An 8,996-nucleotide genomic window follows, 5' to 3' on the forward strand; every position below is an offset into this window, starting at 1 on the left:
TTAGGTTACTTAATAAGAGTTATATTCTGAATAATACTCTTGTTATTATTATCTATAACTATATCTAAATATAAAGATAATATTAACTTATTTTAATAGGATAACAATTAGAAGTAATTTAATCATAATAAACCTTCTAATTGAATTATCCTATAATTAATTTAATCCACAATTATAATCTAATTAAAATTGTTAAAATCAAATTAATTATTTATGTATTTTATATACATAAAATCCCCCTATATACTGGGCCTTAGTGGACTCAGTTGGACTTCCATAAATTAATTAACATCTGTTTCTCTTTTGGGCTCCAAGTCTTATGTGTGACCCATTAGGTTCTTATTGCTTCTAGCCGTATACAACTATTAAATTAATTTTCTCAGAATTATATTTAATCTTTGTATAACGGAATGAGTACACGAACTGTGATTGGCAGATCCGAAACATTCCCCCAGAGCTATAAGAAGACAGGTTGATTCCGTCGTTGACCTTTCCGTATTAGTTACAGTATAATTCGATCATTCATCAACTACATCTTTGAACAGAATCTTATGACTACGGATAATGTCAAGTCACATATAGCGAGACGTTCGCTTTACTTGTACAGGCCGAGTTAACTCCAATTAGATAGGTTAAGTGAAATCTGCATTTCAAGTCTTAAGCTATCACCTTGCAAGGATTTAGAGTTAAGTCTTCCACAAGCGATCCTTGGACGTATCTCCCATTTATCAGGAGTGACAAATGCTCAATCCTATGTATAACTATCCTGCAATTACTTCCTGTGACACCTAACGTCTGCCGTTCACACCCTAGAGTCATCTCTGTTATGGATCGTGTTACAACAGGATCAAAGCATCACATTCCATAATCCAAAATCACTAATTAACATTCCTTTGAGTCTTAGGATTACTTATACCTATTAATACCAATGAGATGAACAGGTGACAAGGATAAATCTACCCATCCTGTTATCTCAAGTCGGGTCCCCAATCCTAATGAACCCCTTTCATTGGATCCATATAACTGTCCAGATATCTGCATATCTGAAGCTTGTGAGATCAGCTCTCTGTCTTGACAGAAGACATTATTACATGCAAGTCTCAACAGTGATATGTCAATCCCTATTCAAAACATATTACTTGACTTGGGGTGGTTTTAAGTTTATTAGTTTATTATAATGTTTCGTCTCACTTCATGCTTGTATGAACACTTTATAATCACTTTAAATAAACTTAGGGATTTCCTTTTATTAGACTTATTTAGTTCTTTAAAAGAGGTTGCCTTTATATATAGTTATAAAACCATATCTTATTAAAACAAATGATATAAAGAACAATTCATTTATATTAGGTTTATATCATGGAACAATTGTCTATAGGACACTAAACCCCAACACTCCTAATTTATAAAAAGGACCCATCTGCTTAATTCCCTTTTCACTCCAAGCAAGTCACTTTTAAAGTCAAAACTTGAATCAAACATAGTATACAAGTATTTCAATTAAAGCTAATAATACCAATAGACTCATGGTGAAATATTTGGAAAATAAACATACAATGCAGCACATGCCAACACAGTATTACACCAATTGCAATATATAACTAATTAGGTTGAATAGATATATAAATACAAATAATCACGTTTAGCTTTCGTCCAAGGAGCTAATTAAATTATTCGGGTTCTAATTGAACATTCGCTGGCTCCCTAGAGTTTCACCGGAGCACGGTGGTCGACCGTCGGAAGTTCACCGGAGATGCCGGAATCGTGAACCGAGACTATCACGAGATAGCCAATGATTAGGGGAGTCCAAAAGTACACCCATTTCACAACTAAAACTGCCTAAAATATCGAGATCTAACACTTTTCTGGTGAAAAATACATACTCCGGCCACCACGCTTTTTGGTCAGAAAAATATCAATAGTGGTTTTAAAATCTTTCTCCCGAAACAAATAATTTAATGGTATGATTTTCGTTTCAAGACGTGGTCGAAGTAAGAAGTTACGAAAGAAATTGGATTAAAAGAGTAAAAGAAATCAAAACTGCAGACTCTCGAAAACGTTTGCTGCATAACTATATTTAAAAAAAAAAGAATGACTCCTCCGATATCAAAACTTATAATAATAATAATAATAATAAATATAAAATATAAAATAATGAAATAGGTTTAACTTAATAAAACAATTGAATAAATTTAATTTGTTTTAATATTATAACTAAAATTTTATTTTACAAAATAAACTTTATAAAACTACGAATGTTACAACTTCAATTTTGTGGGCACATTCCCTTGATAGGTTTCCAATTTTCAAAATTTTCTTTCCATGGATGGAACAACTTGATTGATCCGAAATTGATACCAAAGAGAAGGTTAATATGAAAATCATAAGCAAAAACTAACATTTTAAATGGGTCCTGAACAAAAACCAACATTTTAGATTGATGAAAAAGCCAATGATATATAAAGCAATCTTATATTTGTTTCATAAATGATAGAATCCTTAATTGAATTTATTGTGATGTTATTGTAATTCCATCGTTTAAAGTCTTGGATCTTTAAGAATCAACTAGAAGATACCCTCGCTCCGCTTTGGGGTTTTAAGAATTTCTCGAGATTAAGAGTTTATAGTAATAACTAAACAATACAAAATATTAGGACTGAATAAATTACAAAGTGCGAGGATTATTAGTTAATAATAATACAATACAAAAACATTAGGAACGAATAAACTACAAAGTGCAAATGTGCAATGATAGCATAGGTTAAGAGGGATAATAATGTTTGAGTTGTAAATATGACATTACATAAATATGAGTAGTAATACTATCAGCATAGGAAAAGCAAATGATTGCAAGAAGTTTAAAGGAATGCCAAGATGTTATTTCGACGATGAAGAAGTGCTCCTGTATACAAACCAAAGTTGGAAAATATAGTTAATTTAGTAAGCTAAAATTTGCAATAACATTTTTTTACGATAAATGAACAATACTTACTCAGTGCGATGTTTCTTAGTTGTTCTTTCTCCAGATTTGTTTTCCATCACTGGAGGGTGCACTTCGAAATCCAGAACTTGTTTAGCAGACGGGGTAACGATATGGCGACTAATAGGTGACGTTAAATGAGTTGATTGCTTCGAAACAGTGCTTGGTATTTCTTTTTTGGGAGTGAGTAAGGTGTCTGTGAAAATATACACAACTTTAAATGTTATGTTCGACGGATCATCAAATATGTTGCTTATTTGGACCTGAAAGACATGTTCAGTCCCATAAATCTTTGTCATAGCAGGAGGAATTTCATGTCTTTCCTTGAAACTATTGGACAATGAGTTAGCTGGTATCCCAATTAAATCTGCAGCCATGTGTCCAAAAACCACAAAACTTGCAGAACCTGTGGCATCTTCAACAATCAATCGGACTCTATACCTGAAATTATGTAAATGGCTAGTGTGTTATAATCTTAAGCATAGACATAATAGTGAACAAAGGTATAACTGAAAAATAGTTAAGTATTGTACCATGGTTGGGGGAGCTCTTCAATGAATGCACAACTTTTGCACCAAAGCTTGTCTTCAAAATTTTGGATGCTACTTTTACATCGTGGACATGCGCGGTACCACCAACCTTCGCTCGAATCAACTTCTTTAATTTTAGCCTTGCATGTGAATTTTATCCCCTAAAAAATGGTTAAATAATTTCATTTGCAAGGCGCACAATATAGCATGTGTTGAAAGTCTTAAAATTCATGCCTTGTCTGTATGTATATCAACTTCCAGTAATTCTGAAATTGTCCGCCTGTTTGATTCCTTCTCAGCTTCAATGTTAACTATTTGGGAGGAGGCTGGAGTAGTCTTATGCAAGACAAGATATGGTTTCCTAAGACTGGAACATACGATAAATAGTAAGAAAATGGTGAAAAAATGCTTAAGATAATGTAGTAGGCCCATAAAGTTATAATTTAATGGACTAACCTTGAAGTAAATGAACTTATTTCAGGAATGGTCGGGTTGACCTAGACTTTAGTGGCAGCCGAACTATTTAGTGCAATGTTGTCTGCATGGCATTTATTTATTTTTTAATAATCATCAAGGTGTACCACATTTGCAAAATGAATATAAAATACATACTATTAAAAGGTTTAGCTGTCATTGATAAAACTGCAATGGCAACTGGTTTATCATGAGCCAGAGATAGTATGTGATCTTCAGGGAATGTGGTCGCTGCTTGTTGCCATAAAGTAACTTGCATTTCGACGCCACTGTTATTAAAAATGAAATATTTATAGAGCGAGGGAAAAAGTAAAAACATTAAACTTTGTGATAAGTTTGAATGTAAAAGACATACCTCGAGTTCTGTAGAAACACATCTCGTTTATCCTTGATCTGATCAAGTGCACGAATCTTTTCGAGGTTCCCAATCTTTGTAACTAAGCCGTACACGTCTAACATAAGGTGATAAATTTAAAAATGTTAAGACCCAAAATTAACAACGTATGAGACCATATTTACCAAATTGGAGCAAGAGGCGCGACATGTTAATGTTTCAAACTCACCAATGACATAGTCAATCAACCCACTGCGTTCACTTACTTCATCAAAAGTAAGGAAGTTGAACGTGTCATATGGAATTTCGATAGCTACATCTTCATCTTTTTTAATATATGTATTGTAAGGAAACCGAAGACGAAAAGAGTGAGTTGAAACACGATAAGTAGCTTGTGCTGACGCTATTGTAAACCCAAATATATAATAGACAGAACCTTCAACTAACTGCTTCCTAAACTTATCAGAAATCTCATTTGGAATGGTTGCTTGAATTGTAGTGCCCTAAAAAAGGCAGAGCATTGTTAAACACATATAATTTATATTGCTAGAGTTAAGAACCTTACGTCTTTGTCAATTAGGAGCAAGTCAAAGTTGAATATTTGTCTAGCTTTCCTTGGATTGATGAAATCCCAGCTTCTTGCTACACGAACTTGGATACGGATGTTCTTACTGTCCCTACCGATGTCTTTCAATGGGGTAAACGCCATTGCCTTTGCTGGAAATAGAAAACATAAAGTGAAGTACCAATTGAGGAAATGATTCAATTTGGAAGCACTTTATACAATAAACAAATAATAACAATTTGATCAATATCATTGTTAATGTTTCGCTTAATAAAGAACACTAAAAAAACTACATATTCACTTAATAAAGGACAATGAAAAGGGCTACCATTTACTTGGTTAGTTAGTGTAAATGTACAATAAAGTTTATGATTAAAACAAAGATCTAAATATTTCATTGTATACTACATTTTTTGTTAAACATGATACATTTACATTGTCAATGTCTAGAGTACGTCCAATAGTTTCATACGACGTATGATGAACAACCACTTTAACATTTTCACTATTGGTTACCCGAGATAGAGCAACATATAATTGCCCATAAGTGAATACAGGTTCATTCAAAAACAAACCTATACATTTCAAAGTTTGCCCCTGACATTTATTAATTGTCATGCTATAACAAAGTTTTACCGGGAATTGTCTGCGTTGTAAAACAAAAGGGAGTTTTCTCTCAGAGTGATTTAGTGTTATGCGCGGTATGTAAACTCTATTCCCAACAAAAGATCCTATCAAGATACTTGCCTCTATAACTCGATCACCTAGTTGTACAATAAATAATCTAGTTCCATTACAAAGACCAATTGCTGGATTGAGATTCCGCATTAGCATTATCGGAGTGTTTATTTTTAAAGAAAGTTCATGATGTGGGAAACTGTGAGGGTTGATTGAATTTAAAAATTCAACATGATATAAAGTCTCAAGTTCTTCTAAATTGATTGTTGTTTTGCACAGTGAGTCACAACTATAAAACGTGCGTGTAGTACCTGGTACCAACTGTAGCATATAGTCATTTATTTGTTTTGAAGTTTCATTCCTCGGTGTTACTATTGCCCTTTCTTGTAAATAGATAGGTAATGTATATTTATTTTCAAAATCGTTGTATGTTTCTGAAACAACATTCGAGACTGGATCACCGACTAACTGGGAAATAATTTTTTTGGGCAAGGTAATCCAATTGATTTCTGTGTCTATTGCACTGTTTGGAAGGCATTTGACTTGTCCGTCCCCCAAAGCCAATAACCACTGGCCAAAGGACTCATAATGTTCATGTTCAAAAATATTGTTGGTTTCATTTAACCTCATGTTTGTTTCTAAAGTGAAAACATTAAAATGCTTCCATAAATATGAATATGTTATAGATGCGTCAAGTATGTCCTCTTTCGAGCCATTTGGTATAACAGGTAAAATTTGTCGGAAGTCCCCACCCAAAACAATAGGTTTCCCACCGAAAGGCAGATCATTTACTTGAGCACCGGGTTCTTGTAATATGTCACGTAATGACCTGTCTAAAGACTCAAAACAAAAGCGGTGGCACATCAGGGCCTCATCCCAAATGATAAGAGAACATTCTTTGATTAAATAAGCAAGATTTGTTCCCTTTTTAATATTGCACGTGGAGCAGGATGACAGTTTGAGGGGAATTTTAAAGCGTGAATGAGCAGTACGTCCACCGGGTAGGAGGAGGGCAGCGAATCTAGAAGATGCAACGACTAACACTATTTTATCTTCTGATCGTAGGCGTGATATGATGGTCTCGTATACATAGGTCTTTCCTGTTCCCCCATGACCATAAATAAAAAACAATTTAGGTAGGTTATGCAAAACAGTTTCAATTACAGCATCGTAAACATGCCTCTGTTTTCTATTCAGAGAACTAACCATGGACTAGTATTTTAAGTTCAATTGCAACACATCATAAGCCAACTCTTCCCGAATTAAATGATTAGTAGACATTGTGTCATTTGATGTTGAAGGCATGGGTAAGTTGTAGTCTGCAAGTGAGAAACCGTTGCGGTTGAAAATTTTCTCAAGCTCTATTAGAACAAAGTTTTTGACATGGGCAGCAACATGAAACATTGGAGGGAGATTTAGTTTTTTGCGAATATCATGTTGAATGTCTTCTGAAAAACTTGGCAAAAAGGCTTCAAGCAGTTTGTTTGGCTCTGTAACATTGCAGAAAATTATAATAACAACAAAGGGATTGCGCAATTGTTGCGAGGAACCTGTTATAGTCGCCTCTTTAAGTGCATCATGCCACTCTTTGTCATTTCCTAATAAGCCGTATGAATTGCAAGTTGCTTGGAAAGTTCGATGGACCACACCATTTATGGTTCTAATGTCTTCGAAGCTCCGAACTCCTTTAACGAAATTTAGCAACATGTGTAAGTAATATAGTTCTCCTGAGCTTGGGTGTACGTATGCAATTCTACCCAAAGACATGCCTTTCTTTCATTCTAACCATTCCTTATTTTTTTGATCCCAAACCCACTGTGTAGGAAATTGCACATAGGTCAAGGCATGGGCACGCACATTACGATTATTCGTAGTCATCCATTCGGTTAGCATTGTTTTATGTGCTTGAGAGGCATTAAGTATATTATTCAAACTATTGTTCTCATGATAAAGGACTACATTTTGATGTGGCAAATGAATGGTTAACCTTTCAATCGAAGGTTCTCTATGATGAATAGGAAATTCAAATAAGCGCCAACATGCTTCGGATGGGGAGATGTAGTGACAATCTAAATAGTTTCGTATTTCATCTCTTATAGCGTTAGTCTCCTCATTTGTGTTTGCCGCATTACATTGTTGTTTTTCAATCACCGCACGTACTCGGTCAGTTCCTTTTGTGATGTATTTGAATAGATATTTAACCATAGTTGAATAACAGCATGCCTCTATGTTTAAATGGGCTTGGTATCTGACTATTAAATCTCGATTGTGGGGAACAACATATCTATTATCTAAGTGCAAACCATTTTTTTCAAAGTGCACATCGTTGTCTCGTCTCTTGTACGTAATGAACCCATGATCGTCAATAGAAGTCTGGGGCACAAATTGCTTCGGAAAATATTTGGAACATCTGTTATTTTTCATGCAAGGACACTTAGGGTTGAGGACACCGCAAGGACCGTGAATCATGTACTTTGTAACCAATTTGAAACCGACTGGGTCTGCTTTTGGGCAGGGTATTTCCGCACTTATGAAGGAATCAATTTCTTGTGGCGTTAATTTTGTATGCTCGCGATTAAGCCAAATCAGACAATGTATATGCGGGAGGCCTCTTTTTTAAAATTCAACGGTATACAGAATATCATTTGTTTTCCCAAAAAAATGTTTATTCTTTAAGTCGTTGATAAGACTGTCAACTTTCATTTTAAAAACGCGAGAAATAATATCTGGTCTATTTTCAGTTTTTAGATTGGGTGTTAATTTTAGAGTCTCAGATATTTCAGCCCATAACGGGTTACACGTGAATGTTATGAAGAAATTGGGATTTCCATAAAAACGACAAATGGTCATAGCATCCTGGTAATGTTCTAACATATAGCGAGGACCTTCAGTATATGTTGAGGGTAGAATTATTTTTTTACCAATTTCAGCACCATCATGGTCACCTTGAAAAAAAAGCGTCTTTAAGTCCAAAATATATTTCAGAACGTAAAGTTGTTTGATTACGTCGTAGGAAATCTAGACGTGCTTGTTCAACGCAAGAGTACACATCAACTATGTACTGTTGAAATAAACGACCTGATTTGAAGAGTGTACTCTTTCCAACATTGCTAGTATATAATTGATAAGCATAATATTCATGCATAGTCATAAAGTTTCTTTTTAATTTTTTTCCTGAAGGTGAATCAGAATACGGTATATTCTCCATGTATCCATCTTCTCCACGGGGAAACAAAAGTGGATATTGTAAGGCCATCAAACTGGGATGCAGAATGTGTATTCTTTTTAAGTTATTGCTTTTTGTCTCAACAATTAGGTCTCTTGTTATATCATAATGTTCGAAGTCACCAACTACTAAACTTGCAATTTCACTCACTAACGGAAGTTCATATTGCTTTGTATCTGTCCCTCGTATTCCAAGCAAACACAGTTTTA

This window comes from Euphorbia lathyris, chromosome 3 (genome assembly GCF_963576675.1).
Source record: "Euphorbia lathyris chromosome 3, ddEupLath1.1, whole genome shotgun sequence".
Taxonomy (NCBI): domain Eukaryota; kingdom Viridiplantae; phylum Streptophyta; class Magnoliopsida; order Malpighiales; family Euphorbiaceae; genus Euphorbia; species Euphorbia lathyris.